This window comes from Euprymna scolopes, chromosome 11, assembly GCF_053919585.1.
Source record: "Euprymna scolopes isolate OS-2025 chromosome 11, ASM5391958v1, whole genome shotgun sequence".
Taxonomy (NCBI): Eukaryota; Metazoa; Mollusca; class Cephalopoda; order Sepiida; family Sepiolidae; genus Euprymna; species Euprymna scolopes.
The window spans coordinates 95,115,734-95,138,710 of record NC_136492.1 but is presented as its reverse complement, the minus strand read 5'-3'; the positions used below and the strand labels follow the sequence as shown (position 1 = coordinate 95,138,710).

The 22,977-nt window shown below is 32.3% G+C and overlaps 1 protein-coding gene across 3 annotated transcripts in view; it reads left to right on the top strand.

Annotated features, from left to right (window-relative positions):
• Positions 1–947: 947 nt before the first annotated feature.
• Positions 948–22,977, top strand: part of LOC145287971 (QRFP-like peptide receptor) — a 578,499-nt gene continuing 556,469 nt past the window's right edge. For all 3 annotated transcript variants that reach the window (XM_080135944.1, XM_080135946.1, XM_080135945.1), the window contains exon 1: positions 948–1,554. The gene's annotated coding sequence lies outside the window, so the exon portion shown is untranslated. The remainder of the gene's footprint in view (positions 1,555–22,977) is intronic.

Below are 22,977 nucleotides of genomic sequence, written 5' to 3'. Positions count from 1 at the left end.
TTCAAATAAATAAATGAACCCATTTCCCGGACAAACAGTTCAGTCCAAACTGCAAATCCAGTTTCATTTAATAGATGCACCATTTGTATTGTATATTTCTAATGTATATGATATATCGATTTCAAGTTTAACTACATTGCATATTGGTTTGAACGTGGGAACTTTTTTTAATTGGTTTTCCTTACTTGCTGATCCAATGATAATTTTAATAGCAATATAACAAAGAGTTATGTATCTAAATATTGTTTTGTTGTTGTTTTTTATTGCTAGAAAAGTATTTCATATTTGCGTTCAAACATTTCTTTAATAAGAGGGACCGAACAGATGTTTAACAATTTGCCATCTATTTCCTCATTGTACGTGAATGGGCAAATTAATTCTGCCATTTTTAAATTCTGTATAATCACATTAAAAAGATAAAGATGTTTGTATCGAAATAATCAAACAATCAATGTATATCCATCTAAATAATTATTTGTAATGTTGCGAAGCTATATTGAGCTGACAATTTTTGAGGAAATCGAATGCAGAAATACACTAAATATAGTAAACATTGTTGCATTCAATTTCTGTATAAAATAGCTTTTGCCTTTCTACCACTCAAATGTATATTCATTTTTATTTTGCATTTTAACGACTCCAGTTTTCCATTGCAAAAATTGAAACACTATTACAACGTTAAAAAAAAGTAATTCAGTTACCAAAGAAGATTTTAACGTATTTATAAAAAAATATTATATATTACTAGCAGAAAAGGGATAAGCACAAATAAGAAAATAAACTGGATAAATACATATAACAACAACACAAAATACAGAAACCAAGAAAAATACACACATAAAATGTTTTTAGAAAAAACGCTGATAGAAAGAAGCGATGAAAAGAAGGAAATGGCTACTGAAGAAAAAACATAATTCGATATGCTACCGAAGAAACATACAAACGTCAACAATTTTACTCGTGCACACGGACACAGTTGGTAGAGAGAGCTGCGTATTTGTAGGGATCGATCAAGCAAGCATCGTTGTCGTCGTCGTCATCATTGGTGGATTCCACAGCAACATCTGTTGTGTAGGATGTGATTTTTAAAGGCGGCCGTCCGCAGAGTTTCAGTGATCAGCATCACAGACAACCGCTGCGCAATGTAAATGAATCTACCTTGCGAGACCCGAAGATTGAGTCAAAATATAAAAATGGTAATTGAACTGTGGTCAGTGTTTGGTAAAGAGATGTTAAAACAAAGTAATTTTTTAAAAAATCTGTTCTAAAGAAAAAATGAACTTAATAATTAAAAGTTAAAAAAAAGTGTTGCTTTTGTAGTTTTTGAATACTTAACAGGAACTTTAAAGTGGATCTTGGAAGATTTTAAAATTTTGGACACTTTCTAACAATTTGGCGAACTTATATATATATATATATATATATATATATATATATATATATATATATATATTATAACATTAAGTCGGAATAAAATCAGCCAAGATCCTTCAAAAAACACGAAGTAAAACTACCACAAAGAACAAAAAGGAAACAACAAGAGGAAAATACTTGGTAAGTTGTGTTTATCACATTTTCTATTATACCTTTTTAATATTTATTATGAAAATTTAACCTGAAAAAAAGATATGAATTTTGCAGATTTAAGTCTATCATAACATACAATACTAAACAAAAATAAAAGTATTATACCTTTGGATAAGCTATTTGACTTTTCCAAAGTTTTCATTTTTTTTAGGCACGCATATAAATCTGCTAGAAGTTACATACACACATACATACATACATACATACATACATACATACATACATACATATATATAAATCTCGTAAGTATATATATATATATATATATATATATATATATACGAGATTATAACAATTTAAAATAGTTTTGCTTGCCATAAGGCCATTTATTCTTTGTCAAATGTTACGACATTTATTATTTATAGTCAACAATCATATTTTAATTCCTACAATTTGTATTTTGTCTTGTATGTGTTTTGAAAAAATAATATTTCTTTACGAATAGAATAAAAAACTTTTACTTAATGCCATAATGTTTCTTTACATTGATTTTTAGCGCTTTTGAATACACACACAAATATACTTATATATGTTATGTATTTATTTTAAAACTCTTAATAAATTATTCCGCTCATGAAATATATATATATATATATATATATATATATATATATATATATATATATGTGTGTGTGTGTGTATGTGTGTGTGTGTGTGTGAATGTATATATATATATATATATATGCTCTTTTCATAAGTTAAATAATCATATACATGCATATATATATATGGAGCAAGAGAGAGAGAGAGAGAGAGCGAGAGAGAGATTCAATGTGTACAAAGACATTTATTGTACTTTTATGCATATTAACATGTGTGAATTATAAATGAAAGTTTCCCCGTATATAATGGCACAACGTACGCGCAGACACGTGTATATATATATATATATATATATATATATATATATATATATATATATATATATGCATATATATATGCATATATATATACATTATCTCACTGTTTTTCTATATAAATATATTATCAAATAATATATAATATTTTTGTCAATATTTATATTAACGTGAACAGTGAGAGAGACAAATATATTGGAAAAGAAAGGTTAATATCGAATTTTGCTTGTCTTAAAATTAAAGAGAACCAATTCTATTCGTTGGCTGGTAGGTTGGTTGTTTTATTTTTACGGCATGTCAACCCGTTTCAGATTATTTAATGCCGAATCCAAAGATTTTGAAGAAAATTTTTTTTAATAGAGTATTTTTTTTTGTTTTCAAGTCGGTTTCTAATCAACCCATAATTGGGACCCTAACAGGTACTACCACTCAGGGTCAGATTGAACTTGGGAGCAATGGTAATTAAAGGGTTGCTCCACACTCCCCAAAGCCCGCAAGCTGGGGCTTCACCACTGGATATAGTTTAAGGTCATATCCAGGACCGCCAATTCTGTATTGAATATTATTTATTTATATATATATATATATATATATATATATATATATATATGTATGTATATATATATATACACTATTTGACTGTTTTTGTTATATCAATATATTATCAAATAATATATAATATTTTTGTTAATATTTATATTAACGTGAGTAGAGCTTAATAACTGTATAAAAGTATTCATCTAGAAAGCAAACCTTACGGAAATATAGTATTTGGTCATTTAAAAACTTATCAGGCCAACTGCTTGTTTACACGTTAATTCCGATTAGCTCTTAAATGTTTATATGCTTCTATTGTCTTAAGTAATTTCATTTACATCATTACATATGAATTGCTTCTTATTACATTTATATGATTACATATGCCGCTGATTCTGAGAACTCATTTATGTATAAGTTAACGAGACTATATTATTGACATGCATCTACTAAACTTCATCCCTGCGTCAATATACGTAAGATCCTGTGCGTTCGTCTTTCTTGCGGCCTTTGTGCAACGTAAAAAGTACAAAATAACAAGTAATTCTAAGTGACAGTCATCTGGCAGTTAAAGTTTTGATTCTCAGTTCGAGCGATACTATCATACAATGTGAACTATATAAGATGTTCACCACACCATGGCAGATGGAACGAGATAAATCTACCATTGTCTACAAAAAAGGTTCCGTTTGAAATTTCATACAATTTTCCGAATACTATTGTATTCAATTAGACTTTAATACCATTGAAAAATATATCAACTCTCAATTATAAACCTATCGATAATATAAAAATATGAGTATAAATAATTTCATTAAAAATAATATTTTAATAGCCATTCCTTCAGCACAAAATCATTCTGAAAGAGTAGATATGTTGATAAAGAAACAAACCAAAGCGAACTAAATATCCATGAAGGAACGAACAGGCATAAGAAATAATTTCTTAACATTTTTGCAATTTTTTATGTTGATTCATAACCTTCTTTATGTCTTTAAGTGGCAGATAAGAAATAATAAAACGCCGCTTCATTTTCTAGTCTGATTTCAAATCAAAATGCACCCACCAGGCATTGCTCGTTGCCTTTTCACGACCAGTATTAATTTGACAAATCAAGGTCAGTGATCCGAGTGAAAGCCAAACGCCGCTGGCCTTTTCAAATTTACGATGTAAATTAAAGATGTGCTTTTGTTTCAAAAAGGAAATTGTTTTGCTGATAACCACATGACATTTATCTTTAGAAAAACCTAAAAGGGGTTTCCTCTGGCTACTTAGCGTCGAATGAACATTATTTAATCTATATATTTTGTATTTTTTTTTATCTGTAGCTGAACATGAAATAAATCTGGTAGAAACAAGTTCTCCAATTTTTAGGAACTAGAATTATGGGCTAAACTTTTAGTAGATAGTACATATCAAATGTTTATTAACGCCAATATGGAGTAAAAAAGCAGAATACTTTTAGGTTCTTTAAATAAATTGCAGGGTGATGATTATCGATTCCTTGGTCAATATCGCTAATATTTGTTTTTAACTTTTGAAGCATGACGTGAACTATTAATCTACAATGTAAAATTAAAGTTATAGTTATGTTGTCAAGGAAATGTTTCAGCTCTATCTAAAAGAAAGTATAAATAGACCAGTTCGTAGAACGCCAGATTGAAGATGCCGAAGGTTTCACTTTTGATTTCTGGTGATAACATATGCTTAACTTTTTTCCGAATTGATAAATATTCTGTTTTGTATTCATTATATTTAAAATCTGTCTAGAGCTGTGCATTATATAATGTATTCCCAAATCTGTTTTTGTATATTTATTTTGAAGTTTAGCAAAGATGGAGTCAGACGCAAAACGACTAAATAAATGAACTGCTCAGTGGATTATTCAAAATTGGCACTTATTACCTTAATACTTAACATTTCCCCTTTAATTTCTATATTTATAACGTTATCATTACGCACATACACACACACGCGCGCACACACAAACACACACACACACACACACACACACATATATATATATATATATATATATATATATATATATCGATGCCTTCGTTAAGTCTGTAAGGGCAGCTGCGCATGTAATTGTGTGGCAGGTGTTGCATAGAATTTTGAGTCCAGTGGCAAGGACAAGTGCAGGGCAACTGGAAACAATGCCGAGATAAGCAGAGAGCACATACAGCACCCGGAAATCTCAAATAGTCACTCGCTTAGTACTGACCAGGCTCAACGTTGCTTAACTTCGGTGATCCAGCAGGAACCGGTGTGTTAACGTGATTATATATATATATATATATATATATATATATATATATATATATATATATATATATATATATATATATATATATATATATATATATACTTCGGAATAGTTTCTATAATTATATATATTTTACCATCAGTACTTTGTTTCTTTAAAACTTTAGTTAAGGAAAATCAACATCTGTTATTAGAAATAATGCAAAGATAACCTTATAAATGAATAATACACTATTTGTTAGTTTACATACTTTATATAATAGTACGATTATCTTTTAGTGTAGTGGCTAGTGATGGTAGTGCATCAAATTGGATTCTTTGTTTCTCTATGATTAACAGCCGATAGTTTCACGATTTCAGGTTTATATTTCACTACTATATAGTTGAGTTTTGTTTTGCGAATTTTTTAGCTATTAGTCAGCCTGTACATGTTCAAAGTCTTCGATTTGATTTACGTGGTATCTCTAGGAATACAAACTGCATTCCTTTCTCCATTAACAAATGTCCAAAAATTATTTAATATAAATGTATGCGTGTATATTATATATGTTGTTTAGAGAAAGTGTATTTACACTTTGAATTTGCGTAAAATAGGTGCTTGTTAAAAATGAATCCTTGTTTATTTTTTTCAATATGGATCAGAAGTGACAGGCATCCTATTACTGTATTCTCACTTAAAATGTTTTGGTCAAGTCATTGTCGAAGATATGAGCCTTTGCGTTTTTATACTTTTACGCACTTTTTACATTAACTTTTATTCCTTAAGTCGTGCTCTCGGCATTAAAACAAGGATTTTAATTATTCCACTAAAATAAATTATTTTAATCCTGGCAATTTTCTAAACAAATTTTGTTTTATTTAGGACAAATTTTATCAATCTAAATGGTTTCAAGTTCCTGTATAATTTCTTCATTGTTAAAGGCATATTCAGAAACATCACATGCAGCAGAATGTTTTAATAGTGCTGTTGATAATTAGATATTTTGTTCTATTCTAATAATGGGCAATTAAGCTTTGGTTTATGCCGTTTAACTGCATTTTAACCTTTACTGTCATTTGACCTTGGTAAGCATCTCATCTAAAAAAAATTGGAGCGAATTGTTTCAGAATGGTAGCTGTATAATTTAACTACTAAATAGGCTTAATAAGATAATTCTTTATTTTCGCAAGTGTTATTAGGCATGTTGCTGACATTTGCTATTAAAACAGGATTGTTAAATCGCTATGGCTAGTGACAAAATGCAAGCATTAAAATTGTCTTAAAATTGCTCTATCTAAATTTTTTACGTAGAGAGGCAAGTACATAAACACTTATTTAAGGACACCAAGTGAGTAGCAATAATGAACGGCTAATATTCAATATAGAAAAATATATATATGTATATAATAATATGCTACAGCATTTGATTTTCGAACGTACATTATCACTAGGGCTGTGACAATAAAATATTTTTTTCATTCATTTGACTCTCGGGTATATATCCGACACAGTTAGACACTAAATCAACCGATAACTGTCTATATAAAAGCATTAATGGATATATACTCCAGAGTCAAATCAATGAAAAGAATATGCTGTTGTCACAGTCCTCGTTATCATTCATCATCGACATCAAAAGATGAGATAGTAAATTATACAGTTTAGTGAAATAAACATCATAGAATTGCCACGGCCTAATGCTAGTATAGACTGATGTGTAACTAAAAGCCAAGAACTTGCAGCGAATTCTACTCTTTTCGATTAAGGTCGCCTACACCTCGTGCTTCCTCCTTTGACAGAAAACACAATATACGACGTACAAATATCTGTACGTGATGTTGCCAAGCTTATCAAAAACATTGATCCCAGTAAAGCAATTGCCATCGGCGGCATTTCAGTCATAGTGCTCAAAAGGCTTCAATCGGAAGGAGTTACCATACTTATGAAGCTGTTTAAACGTTGAAGCTGTTTAAATGCTTCCCAACACCCTGAAAAACTTCACAAGTCTACCTCGTATTTAAGAATTCTGAAGATCCGTCACCCCCCTCTCAGTAGAGACCATTCAGTCTCTTGTGCATCATGGAATCTGTGATAAATAGAGAAGTGGTCAATCACCTACACAATATAGCCTGGTCAGTGACATGCAATGCGCCTTCCGTTCTGTGAGATATACAGCTGTTATACTGTAAAATCCCACAAGATTTGTGAATCTCTCAACAGTGACTTTGTTTCTATTGCAATAGCTCTTGACATATAAAAGCCTTTTGATAGAGTATGGCATAAAGGTCTACTTCACAAGATCTTCAGTTATTAAATAGCTGGAAATGTCCTCTCAATTATTGAGCGTCCCTCAACGTTCCATCCTGGGCCCAACTCTCTTCTTTATCTTCATTAATGATTTCCCAAATCCTGTTCTTAGATCATTCATAGATACTTACGCAGACAAAGCCACAATCTATGGCAACACTTCAAAGGCCAGTAATGGCCAAAATCTTTATTATTCTCTGTCTTATGATCTTCAGAACGTAGTACAATGAGGAAAAAGGTGGCTGGTTTATTTTATTCCATCGATAACCAAGCATCTCTCCTTTCATAATAATCGCTCTGACCCCATCACACGCCAATTAAAATGAATGGTTCTTTTCTTGAGAAAGCTCCATGTCTTGACAAGCTTCTGAGACTGACCTTCACTCCTGGTCTGAAATAGAACACATACATCAAATCTGTTGCCAATATCGCTGGGAAAATGGTTGGGTCATTCTACCACTCCAGTATGTATCTCACTGCCGATGCAACCATCATATATAAGAGTCAGGTACGCCGTAACATGGAGTAATGTTGCCACATTTAGACTGCGGTGCGCCCTATACAGCCTTCATCGAGTTCAAAACTGGCTTCAAAATCTAGTAGGTCATATCCTTTTCTCTTCCCTGCAAACTTTCACACAGAAGAGATATTGCGAGTCTTTCTATACTCTATCGTTACTTTTATGGTAAGTATTCGACTTAAGTCCACTCTATGGTCCCCCTTTGTCAAACTTTCACAAATAACACTCGACTAGCTAGTACCACTATATATGGTTTTATCCGCTCTCATCTGTGCTTAAATCTAAATGAAAATTCCATGAACAAAGCTGCTTTCCCAGAACTTCCTTCTGTGGAACAGTGTTCCGCTGATCTGCTTCCCGGTGCAATACAACATGGTAGCCTCCAAATCCAATATAAAAAGCTTTTGTTGAGCTATCATCGGAAAGAATCAAATTCTACCCAATTTACCCTATAAACGACTACTACACTACTGCCTTACATTCATTAACTCTTATCCTCGAGTGGTCTTCGAGTCTTGATGAGTAGTGACTTCTAAGCAAAAACAAATAATATACTTTCTCATAACTATTTAAGGTAGGTATTTTGGGAATGACACCACTGGAAGCGATTCATTTATTATTTAAATAATCCATTTCGTAAAATTAAATAATTCATTTCGTAAAAGTGAATTATTTTACCTCTTGGGATTATATACTTAACGTTTTTTTTGTTTTTATTTTACAATCTAATCATTTTAATGTTAAATTTGTTTGAAGAGAATTTGGACTTATTCAAAGTTATAAAAGGCGCTTACATTGAATTAATTGTTACATTGTGTGTTCAAGTTATACAGAATAACTTTTCTAACGACAACAGCAAGTAACCTTACTATTATTTTTGTTTTCTAAACGACGTTCTTATATTCAATGAGGTTCATGAAGATAGTTTCGCTCCAATAACTTCTTATTTTTGGCAAATTTTATCATACAATTGCTTTCCTGCAAGTAAAATCGCAGTAATATTTGAGTCCAATTTCAATAAATGCTTAATAACTAAATACTAAAATTTTATACAACCATCATATTTTTCAAGAGTCTCGTAGTACCGTTTATCATTAAACTGACCGTCACATTAACGTTTCTGCTTGAATAGATTTTAGCTAGTAACTCATTAAATAAACATTTTAAAAAGACTATTACGTTTAATTGCTTCGAATTAAGAATCTTGTTATTTGTACCATTTGGTGCTATTTAAATCTTGTTTGTTATGGAAAATGGAATCAATCCACGTGGCCATATTAACACTAAAATGATCCTTTGCAATTTGATCATAAGCGAAACAATATTAGTGAAACAATACAATATATCATCCGTTTGTCAGCATGTTACATTAAGTATTTTACATTTTGATATTAAAATGACTAAAAATATCTCAAAATAAACAAATCTTACTTGGTTACATCCACGTAAAAGGATGAAAAAAAAAAGGAAATAAATGCGAATGCAAAACACGCTACATCACCGTAGAGAAACACTTTAAACGATTCTTTGTAAGAAAAGATGATAACCAATACATCATAGAGGAAGAGAAAGGCTGATTAGTGCCGCTAAAAATCGAAGTGGATAATACTGATATAAGAGAAACGGTAGACAAAATTAAAATATGAGAACAGAAGAAACTAAATTGACGATGTACAAAGAGAGCGAATAAGAAGCCATGGGATTGAAACCTGAACAAAATCACTAATTGTAGCCGTATAAAACGAAAGTGATTTAATAATAACAACAAAAATAATAAGTAAATAAAGATAGTGGGAAACACAAACTCTAGACTCTTTAGATAAAGTGTAAAATGATAATTCTGATAATAACCGATTGCCGCGACTAAAACTACAATGAATTACAAAATCAGACACGGCTACGTTAGAAAATCAGTCCACTGGAAAAGATGCAAACACTTTCACTGTAAACACGCAAACAAATAAACCAGGAAATAAAAGAGGAACAATAGTGAAAAATAAAAATCATAAACATTTTCTGGGGGCAATAAAATACAGATGAACAAACCTATTGGAATTAAGTGTACCGAATGTGATAATAATTACAAAAACAAGAAAGAAAGAAAACAACCTATTAAAACTCGCCAAGTAGATTACAACGTAAAACCCAAGGAAGCCGAAAACAATTAAGCAAATGTATAGGACTTACCAAAGAGCTAAGCAGAATATTACACAAGTAGAATATCATTGTCATATCGTAAGGAGCATTAAAAACAGTTTTGAAAAAATAGTCTAATAGAAATTGGAATCAAAGGCGTATTAACTAACAAGAATGCATGGCAACGTGAGCTGAAATTAAATGAAAATCATCAATAGCGCCATCCAACCAACATAACCAGGTCAGACGAAGGAACTATATAAGTTATATAAGTTAGAACATAAGAACTACATGTAAGTTAGAACACAACCAAAAAAGCAAACATACAAAGACCATTACACTAATTGAAGGAACTGAAATTGTCTGCAATTCAATAACCTTCCTTCCATATATTAATGATATAACATCAACCTTAGTTGGTAAAAGAGTCAATTGCAGGATTGAGACGAGAAAGCACCATTAATACATCTACTGTTGATACAAGAACAGTGTTGGTATCCTGATGAAGTATATTTCAACTAATTTGTAGACATGACCGACAGTTTTAATAGATATAAACCAATGGTAAATTGATGTGTGGGCACGCGAAGGGATTAGAAGAGGAAAACTTGGCATCATTGAAATTCTGTGGAACACTATCTGTTATTGCCAGTGAGTTATCATTGTTAATATGTGGTAAAGATCTATTAGTTAAGTAATATTAGTAAACACGTATCCAAGAGTATTAAAACCATGAATCAAAGGAAAGTGGATACATTAATGTTAGAAAAATTTCATGTTCATACCTTACAAAGTATGGTCGCACCAGAATCGATCGGTGCCATAAAAATGCTGAAGCATCTAGCAAAAAAAAGAAAAAGAAAAAGAAAAAGATAGAGAAAGGCGATCACAATTCAAACATCCATTGGAAAGGCATGAAGCGTACTTAAATCATGAACTGACTAATTATAAAACATTTAATAGGAAGCCAACTTTTGGAACTACGATAAATCAATAGCAAACAGCCGTTGCGAGAAGTAAATATGATTTAACTCAACGATAATAATAAATAACGGGTTTACCGGAAATTTGCAAAACATTTGTGTAACTAAATCTATCGAAAGACCCCTTGAGTGATCACTGATGATAATTCGCGTGAAAACTCCTACATGCTAAAGAAGTCGCCTGGTGTATTTTAAGGACCGGAAATTACTAGAAGAACTTGAAAAACTCTAGACAAAAATTTTAAGACTAACTTAAATGATACTTGGAATAAAATATAATGTACACTACATTACATAAGGGAGGAAGAACTTGAAATATCTGACGCAACTAAAATGTCATAAGATTATTTAACGAATGACTTAAATAATAATTACCTGGTAATTCTCGAAGTAGACACCATCAATAAAGCCGAGACGAAATAATAAACAGTGAATATCCAGAAAGAAAGAGACACTCACAGAAGCTGAAGTATATCGCAGAAATCTAATAAAAGATATAAAAACTGGACAGTACCGCTAGTAATATAATTAGGATCCTTCATAACTTAGAGGAACCACAGAACTAATAAACTAATGAACACGCCACTGCCATACCTCAGTAAGAATGTTGACCAACACGACCAAATATGTAGAGGGAAGAAATAAAGTAGAGTGCATTAACATTCTTAATATACTTGCTATATAAAAGAGGGATGCTTAATTTTACGTTGTTGGCGATGCAGACTTGATGATATGGATTTGCATTGCCACTTATTTATGTGCTGACGATAGCATTTGATATTATGTAGGTGGTAAAGATAAAAGTAAAAATGTTGTTCGTTGAAGGTAAGCTTTCGGCCTTCTGATGTTTAAAATCTAGACTCGCTGTGTAATATCTCTTTATATATATATATATATATATATATATATATATATATATATATATATATATATATAGGTAAAAAGGTTTAGGATATATATATATATATATATAAATAAAAGGTTTAGGATATATATATATATATATATATATATATATATATATATATATATATATATATAGGCCAAAGATTTGGGATATATATATATATATATGTATATATATATGAACAAATGATTAATAAACATGTTAAAAGATATGTTGAAAACGAGTTAAAAACATATTTAATTTTAGAAAAGGAAGCACAAGATAAGTGGATAGTCCTTAATCCGCAGAGTTTCGAAGAAATACTCTCCTTCTCATCAGAGGTCAGGAATTAGCAAAATGCGGGATCAGATTTTGCATATAAAAGTATTTAATGAAACTACAAGTAAGTGGCAGATCTTACTTGGCTAAAAAAAAGGTGAGGTAAGGGGAATAGAAGGTAAAAGAAAAATTATAAAAAGATTTCACATGAATGGATAGTCCGGTGAAGGGTAAAAAATCCAAGAATGGTAAAATCTAAAACGGTCGAATTAAAAATTTCCAATCCAATGGATGAATTCCAAATCGTCCAAAATGATCCAAAAGCCAGAGTTCCTTGGAAAAATCGCAAATGGAATGAATTCCAAATCATTAAAAGAAAAAACACTGGAGAGAATATTTAAAACACGCCTGTCAAGGCTGGAGGAATCAATATATATATATATATATATATATATATATATATATATATATATATATATATATATATATATCCCAAACTTCTGGCTTTAATGGAGGAGAGACTGAAACTTACTGCTATGGTTCCAAATGATCTGAAATAACAGCAAAAAACAGACTTGGTTCCTATATTTCTCATGCGTTCTATCTCTCCTCTTTTGGAAATAGAGTACGATCATGAATATATTCAGGATAGAATAATTCTTATACACTGTGAAATTTACTTTATGTATGAAAACCACAGAGAGGAATATAACATATAAGAAATATTTTTCCATTTGCTGTTATTTCAGATTATTTAAAACCATAGCAGCAAATTTTAGTTTCCCCCCTTCTCTCTCTCTCTCTCTCTCTGTCTGTCTCTCTCTCTCTCTCTATATATATATGTGTGTGTGTGTGTGTGTGTGTGTGTGTATATATATATTATGTACTCTTATAAATTTGAGGTATTGTTACAGGAAGGGTTGCCCCCTTCCCATGTAAATAAGAAAAATATTAGATAAGTAAAAATCAGATTGGGATAAGCCTAGAATCGAACCCTGTAGGCAAAGTTTAGAAATGGAATGTTAGAAATTAAACCTATTTTTAATTATTTTAGAAATCTGAATATTAAATATGTCAGTAAAAGAATGATCAATGCAAATTAATTTATATTGTTTAAAAATTAATTAGTTTAGGATTGAGGATTCTTTTGTTTGTCAAAACTGCGTTGGGCAAACATATGTAAAGCCACGTGAAATCTATCCCATTTGTAAAACATACTTCTGACGTCATAGACAAAGGACATTTCTTTATATTATGGGTTCGGATTTTAGTCAGAAAGAGAGCAAGAGAGAAGTCAGTCAGCAAGAGAGCCAGGGAGTTGGTCAATTAATCCCTCAGAAGCGAATGGAGAACATTTAAACTATGTAGATCCAAATTTGAATTCCTGACATCAATCGGTCCGTCGATCAGATGAATAAAGACGTCATCATTACTTGTAACTGTTGTCTTGTGTCATCCTTCATCACGAACGAAAGGTATTTGTGTTTATCATCTTATAATGAACATTGTGTAACCCTTCCAAGTTATATGCATCATCTCCTCTATCAATAGTAATGTATATAAATGCCTTCTCCCCTCTAATATGTGTTAGAAGAACTGTAATATATATAAATGTCTTCTCTCCCTCATCATCACTATCGTTATGTCTGTACATTACTGTTCTATATGTGCCACAATATGAACTCGTCGCCATGTTTTAATATGATCCCCTACTACATAACAGTTTTGTGTATTGATATTTATATTAAGAAACATTTTTCTATTTATTCAAAAAGAAAATACAACCTTCTTATATATGGGTCGTAAAATTGCATTTATCTGCAAAATATCCAGATACTTTGCAAATTCTTTTAAACATGGATTATAATTAATTACCTATTAGTTTTTTATGTTTTCTTATGGGATGGTCATATTTAGTTTACTATTACGTGTAATTAGATTCCTGCAGATAGTCTACAGCATTTATACTTGCGTAATATTTGCGTAAAAAGGTTATAGTAAAAAGACCCCTTTCTATATATATTTACGTATACGTATATACATTTGTTTAAAAAAAATTGCCTGTTAAACTCCTCCGTCAGATTTTTTTATCTACAGACATGAAACTTCACATATAGGGTATTCGAGCCCATGCGAAACTATATATACTTAGTCGGAGAAAATCGGTGCAAATAAAAAAAAATTAAATACGGTGCAATTAAGAAAAATGAAATATGGCATGTGAAGGTCAAACGATGGCATTACGAATATGCATGCGTAACGTAATAGCTATTGCTTCATGTTTTAATTTTTAGCCTTGCAGTAAACATGTCTACATAGTATGGTCATTAACGCCAACAGTAAAAAAATTATCTTAAGTTAGATGTTTTAGTTTCGATTTTCGGTGGTGGCGCACGAGTCATTTATTAAAAAAGACTTTTTAAATCATTACTATATATTGAGTCCAATATAATATAATAATAAATACAGAATATGCATTAATTATACGTAATATAATATTTAAGTATATTTCACGATCGGGCAAGGCCTGGTCATCTGTAAATATATATATATATATATATATATATATATATATATATATATATATATATATATACTGGAAGCTAAATTGAATATTGAAATGCTCATATTTTTGGTTCTATGAGACGTAACCAGATAAAAACAAATTTATATATATGATGTTAAATGAATAAATACATAAATAAATGAAAGAAGTCAAGGTTTTAGTCGAAAGATACATGGTCCACAGATTTTCACATTGTTTATGACGTAATACAGCTCGTTAACGAACCCACTCAAGTACACGATGCTGACGGACAACTTGCAAGTCTTCCACATTTTTTAATAACATTCCTCGAACTATGCTCATCTTTAGTCCTGTCTCCGCTCGAGTCTCGTAACTACTCGTTTGTCTCGATAAAGATAAAAACAAAGTATTAAAAAATCCCAAATACCAAATATCCCTCTCCATCGAACAGTTTATCGATACTCGATGGCGGACTGGACGGTTTCCGAACGTTCATACAGGAACTACTTTTACGGTACTTGTTTAAGAAAAATGCGTCCACTGGAGCATCCGATTTTACCGATTGCTTAATCATCGGTATAGAAAACTATATACTTTTTAAGAAATCCCAATAAAAACAGAACAGCCAGTCTTTGTACATCCCTGCATGTGCTACCGCCACTATTCATAGAAACTAGTAATTCAATTGCATTTATCGAAATAACATAGCCTTTAGAACTGCTAATTATCACTGAAAAAGTATGATATAAACGCGAGGAAGTTATATTCTCAGCCTATAAAGTCAATGGTAGAAGAACAGAGACGTGGGGTGCATGTTTTTTGGTGAATAACGAATAAGATCCGAAAAAATGCGCGTTACTAATCCTGACCATTATCAGAGGGCCGAGGTTTTTTGTCAGAATCTAAATAAGTAAAATTATTCTGTTCAAGGGGCTTGCAACAAACTAAACCCTGTGCTATCAGGACAACTTATCTCCTGAAATTCCCCCTCAGATCGATAACAATCTGCTGGAAAATCTATAACAGTTGTGTAGTGAATAAAGGGCAATCAGTAATTCCCTCACTGAGCAACAACCAAAAGGTTCCAGCACGACAATGGAGAAGGCGGAACTGTTTACCCGACGATTCGCCTCCAACTCCACCTTAGAGCCAACAAACAACTCCCTCCCAAATTTCCCTATGCGGACTGAAGCCACATTAGATGATGTAAAAATCACCCCATTCTCATGTCCGCAATATCATAAAAAACTTCGACACCTTAAAGGCGTGTGGGCCTCATCTCATCCCTGCATTACTAATTAAGAAATGTTCAGCCGAGCGAGCCCCCATACTTTCCAAGCTCTACAATAAATGCCTTGCTGAATCTTGCTTTCTTATTAGCTGGAAGATTGCCTCTGTGGTACCAGTGTACAAAAATTTTGGCGAAAGAACAGACCCTCTCAATTTTCACCCCATTAGTCTCCTCCCACTCTTCGCTAAAATCTTTGAGACCTTAATTAATCAAGCACTAGTTCACAACTTACAAAATCTTCTCTCTGACAAGCAGCCTGGATTCAGGCAATTTTATTCTACTGCAGATATTTTAACAGCCATCTCTGAATGCATTTACCATGTACTAGATAAGGCGGGCGAAGCCAGGGCTGTAGCCCTTGATATATCCAAGGCTTTTTACAAAGTTTGGCATAAAAGGCTGCTAATGAAAATTAAATCGTACGGTATAACTGGAAGTATACTAAATATAATTAGATCCTTCTTAGACAATAGAAGCATACAGGTTGTCATCGACGGACGTACATCCAAGCAGCATAGCATTAATACGGGAGTTCCTTAGGAGTCGATTCTTGGACCATTATTATTCGTGATATTCATAAACGAGCTCCCTGATAATACTGTGTCCGAGAGGGGTATATTTGCCGATGATACAACGCTCTATAATGTGCATGAGGAAAGAACAGATGTACATAAATCTTAGAAAATGGTATAATTTTTAGAAAATTGGTCGATCAACAGGCAAAAATCACTACATACAAATTCTCCTAACTGATTTTGCCGCTTCTTAAACGTCAAATGATTTCTCGATCCTTTTCCACCGACAAGTGACCTGTTTTTATAAGGCACGCGCACGTGATCTCGCGAGACTTCGTTCACAAAATGTCATGATGGACCCTTTCTTTCTTTCTCGACGTGCGCGACTCACAGGACAGACAGACTTGAGGACGTTTGTACGGTAAGCCATTTTACCCACACAGACTACAGTGGAATGAGGCCGCAAATGGGTGGTAATATTTAATGCTAGTAAAACTAAGCTGCTCTCCTTTAACAATTACAAGACGCCTCTTCAACCTCGTATATCCATGACAAATAACACCCTGCCTTAGAATTCTACCTTCAAACTCCTCGGCCCAACCGGACAATATGAACTGGAACAAATACATAGAGGACACTACAAAGGCTGATGCAAAGAAGATGGGTTCTCTCTATCGAGCTAGAAGACTACTTACGCCTGAGAGTATCCTGCACATTGACAAGGCCACCATTTGCCCATGTATGGAGTATTGTTGCCACATCTGAGATGGTGCATCTACCACTAGTGTCTCCCTCTTAGGTAAAGTTCAAAAAAGAGTTGTCAATCTAATCGGTCCCACTTTATCAACTAAGCGCCAGCTGGTGCCCCATCGTCACAATGTTGCATCACTGTGCCTGTTTTACAAATATTTTAATGGAATGTGTTCTGATGAATTCGTTCACTTGTATCCCTTCGACGTACATATCCCCGAGAAAGCCGTTTAGCAATAAGATCTCACCCCTTTCACTGTTGTTGTTCCTAAATGCCATAAAGCTTTCTATTCTAATAGTTTCTACCCTCGAACAGCTAGACTTTAGAATTCCCTTCCTGCTGCCTGCTTCCCTGACTGCATTGATATGCAGAAGTTTAAATGTAACATAAACAAATATCTTATTAATCTTTCCTAGACGTGCCCCCAAACTCTAACCCCTTACGTCTAAGTGGCGATATGCTTTGTAAGGAGTGAACATGAGTAAAAACAAAAACAAAAAAAAACATCTACATATCTGTTCGTAATGTTGCCATACACATCACGAACCTTGACGCCAGCAAAGCAATTGCTCTTGACAATATTCCAGACATAGTACTTAAAGAGATGCAACCTGATCTGGGTTCTATCCTGTCTAATCGATGCCTAAAGTGTAAATGCTACCAAATACCTTGGGAAATCTCATTAGTCCTCATAATATTAAAAAAAAAATTCTGGGGATCAGTCTTCTGCATTTAAGTACAGACCAATTAGTCTTTTGTGTGTCATGAGTAAAATGTTTTAATCCGTGATAAATAGATATATTGTCAACCACCTAGGCAAAACTAACGTCCTCAGCGACAAGCAATATGGCGTAATAGAAATACACAACTGATCTGCTGACTGTAGTTTCACATAGGATCACTGAATCCATCGATAAGGGCTTAATCTCTAAAGTAATACTTCTTGACATATCAAAAATATTTGGAAGTGTTTGGCATAAAGTTTTATTTCACAAGTTTTTCAGCTATGGAACATCTGTAAATGTCTTCTTAACCATTTAATCTTTTCTCTTCGATAGGTTTATACAAGTAGTCGATAATTGGAAGTCGGGAGTTCAAATGATCCACGCTGACGTGTCTCAAGGATCAATTATAGTGTTAACTTTCTTTCTTATCTTCACCAATAATCTCCCAAATCATATTCTAAATTCATTCGTCGACATATACACATACGGCTACCATCTAGGGCAACATCTCAAAGGTCAGCAACGAACAAGATCTCTCTGAGTCTCCTACATCTGAACTTAAGCCCATGATGCAATGGGGAAAAGGGTGGCTGATTAATTTTAACACATCCAAACAAGGCTTCCCTCTTTTCGCCACTAAACACTGTTTCGTTCCTGGTCTCAGTTGATATAAATTGTTCTAATTTCAAAAAAGCCTCCATTTCTGACCGTAGAACGATTACTTACATCAAATTAGTTGCCAAAGAAGTTGGGAAAATAATTATGTTATTCTACCGCTCCTGGGAGTATCTAGGTCCTAACGCAAGCCTCTACCAGTATAAGAGACAAATCCGTCCTGCTATGTTATTTGATAACAGTATGGAATACTGTTCTCGCATTTAAGGAACCGTGGCTCAAAGTACACTACCCTGCATTGAGAAAGTGCAAAATCAGCTTGGAAATCTGGTGGGTGATGTCCTTTTCTTCTATTTGCAACCTCTTTATCTTCAGAAGACACATTGGGAGCCCGGCTCTGCTACATCGTTATTTTCAAGTCAGGTGCTCGTCAGAGATTGAATATATGCCATCTCTGCACGCCAAATTTCACACAATACGCTATCGTAGGAATGAAACGTTTTCCACAATCTCTATCTGTACGTTAACCTTAATGCAAGTTCCACGAACAAAATTTATTTCCTATGATTGCCTAATTTTGAACTCTTTTCCGATAGGGTGTTTTCCGGTTGGGTAAAACATTGTTGTCTTCAAGTCGAGTATAAACAAATTATTGAGCCGTCCCCTTAATTAGTTAACTTCTACCTATTATCCATCACCGAACACGCATTATCTCTTATCCTCGAATAACCTTCAAACCTTGATAAGTGATGAGTCAACTCTCTCTCTATCTCTCTCTCTCTCTCTCTCTCTCTATATATATATATATATATATATATATTGTAGAGAGTAATAGACAAAAGTCTAAAAGAGCAAAGTCACAGTTTAATATATTTAAAGGTGCTATGCTTGGAGTATCGATATATTTGCATATATTAACTTCGATAAGCTAGGTAAAACTTGGTGTCTCCCCTTTCTATTTATGTTGACAAGGAGACAATATCCAGAAATATTTTACTTTATTTCTCGATGTTTTTTTTTTATTTGTAAGTATTGAATGAATGACGGGATATCGTTTCCGAAACGATCGTACATATTAATTTGATTTGGTTATGTTTCTCCCGATGTAAACTTGATTAATAATTCTACAGTTATTAATCTTTCACCCTTTATATATATATATATATATATATATATATATATATATATATATATGTATTTATATATATATATATATGTGTGTGTGGGTGTGTGTGTGTGTGTGTGATAAGAGATAGTAAAATATGAAAGCGATTTTATTCCGCTTTAATTAATTTTTGTTGGGGATCACCTGTTTAGTATGTCGTTCACACTAATTAAGAAGAGTTTGTGAAGGTATAGTAAAATATTTGAATCATCTCTTTTCTTAACTATAATGCAGAATTACCACACTAATTAGTAAAGAATCCATTTTTAAAAGCTCGAACTAAATTACTTTTATATTCTTAAACATATAAAAATAGGAAAAAAATGATGTTCTTTCTTGAATAATGTATTTGTTTTACACTCTTATAAATCTTATATGATCTGTTTCCAATATTTAGCATATACACCACGTGCCAGAATTATATGCAAATCGACACTTTTGTTCTAACTCCGATAGTTTTCAATGAAAATTCGTGAAACTTTGCACGTTATACAGCAACACTAAATCATGTGCAGATATAAAATTTTAAGCTGAGCTGCGTAATAGCGAGCTAACGGAAGCCATTTTGATGACTTGCAGTTTCTTCAGCGTGCCAACTTTATATGCAAGATGAAACATAAAGGTGGTTTGTCAATCTGAGAGGTCTAAAATTGTTCAAAGGCTCCATTATAAGATTTCCACCTAAGAAATTGCCAAAAAATTACACCGTGACATTCGTACAATCAAAAAATATTGTACTAACCCTCAACTTTGAAACTGACGTTCTAACAAACGGAAAATTCGTAAGAAATCATACCTGTCACGTCGAACAATGAGCAAGATCAAGAGAGAAGTTCTCCGTAACCCACTTAAAACTAGCAAACATGTTTTGGAAAAAGCTGGCGTTTCTGACGTTCTCGTACCCTGAGGACGATTACAAAATTTGGAAAGCCAGATGTCCGCCCTCAATTGAAGGATGTCCACAGGAAAAAGAGGACGGAGTGGGCAAGAGATCACATGAATGTGCATTTTCAAACTGTTTTATACACCAATGAGTGTCGAAAGACCCGTGATGGACCCGATGGGCGGAGGGAAGAATGGTACCATTATGAGGGTCTACGTCCCTAAAGGATCAGGCGTTTATAAGGAGGTGGTGGTGTTATGTTCTGAGTTGCAATCATTAGCAATGAGATGCTAGGACCATTCAGTCGCAGATGGAGTGAAAATTACCGCCAAACTTTACATTCACTTTATTAAGGAACACTTGAAACCCTGGCACAAGAAGAAATTGGCATTCCCTAATAAGATGGTATTCATGCCTGATGATGCACCGTCTCATTCTTCAAGGATAGCCACTGACTATTTGAAGAGAGTTTTTGCCAGACATGAAAAAATAATACGATGGTCAGCCTATTCTCAAGATTTAGATCCCATCAAAAATCTGTGGAGCATTTTGAAATAAAACTTACTCCAGAGGAAGGCAGTACAACTCCAAAGATGACCTCTGGAATGCTATTCTTACTGCTGCCAAAGACATTTCAACAGATGAAATCGAAACTTTGACATCTTCAATGGACCAATGGCTTTCTGCTCTTGTCAATATAAATGGCAATTATATAAGATATTGATCGTGCTATGAAACTATATTGAAGTTGTTTGTTCTTTATTATTGATGTTCTCAATTTACAAATTCCTAGAATCATCTATGTTTCGATGACTCTTTTAGCACTTCACCATGTTTTAGCATTGGTTTAAATATAAAGTTTGTACGCTGGAAAAAAGGGCAAATCACCAAAATGGTTGCCAATTGGTTATTACTGTGCAGATTAGCTTAAAATTTTAGATCAAGGCTTGTGTTAGTGTTGCCATATAACGCGCTAAATTTCACAAATTTTCATTGAACACTATCGTAGTAAGAACAAAAATATCGATTTGCATATGATTCTGGCACGAGGTGTATTAACGTATTGGAAATTTATATGATATATATATATATATATATCATATATAGTAAGATGATTTATAGTTTATAATTAAAATTAAAAATTAAAAATTGGTTTCATAAGAAGGAAAACAACAAAGTCAATAAATTGTACGATCGCTTCGGAAACGATGTTGTTTTTATTGAGATAGACATTAAGCCACGAACAATAATTATAACATATAGTTTTTTGAAACAAAGTCTTCTCATCAGCAAAAATATTGGGTGTTTTTTTAAGGCACCAAAATAAACCTAGCATTGTTTTAAATAAGGCAGATGTATCTGGAAAATATTTAAATATAAAGGAAAATATTTACTTTTTTAATGTTGATAAACTAAGTAAGATAAATTAAGCATAAAAATTATAATAAAATCATAAAGTTAAATTGGGTTTAAATGTAAGATTAAAATAAGTTGTTTTTAAGAACAATTAACAAAGATATATATATATATATGTATATATATAGTCATCCACATACAGTACTGTTTCGCTGTTTCACAGCTCATCAGTGCGGCTAGACAGGCATGTATCTATATATATATATATATATATATATATATATATATATATACCTTATAATGATTCGCCTTATAAATTCGTAAGAATCATCGTCAAAGCATTCATTTAAAAGGCGAACCATTATAATGTGTGTGTATATATATATATATATATATATATATATATATATATATAAATTATGAATCATCTTACTAAATATTAAAATAGCTCTAGGATATATATGCCTATTGACGTTATTATATATTTGCATTAAAACGAGCACTGTTTTCCTTGTATTTTAAATACATTAGTGATTTTACTATTACAGTAAAATACACTCTGCTCTTCTAATTTACTGCTGTTCTAATCCTCTTTAAATTTATATATATATATATATATATATATATATCAGATGAGATATATGAGATAATAGTTATAGGATATAAGATATCCTTCAAAATATATTCATAAATGTTTTTTAATAAGATTAATATTATTAATAACATTAATATATATATACTACATAGTTCTACGAAAGTATTAGCCCGTGTTTAAATAAATATTTCAAATATATTTACTTACAAAACCT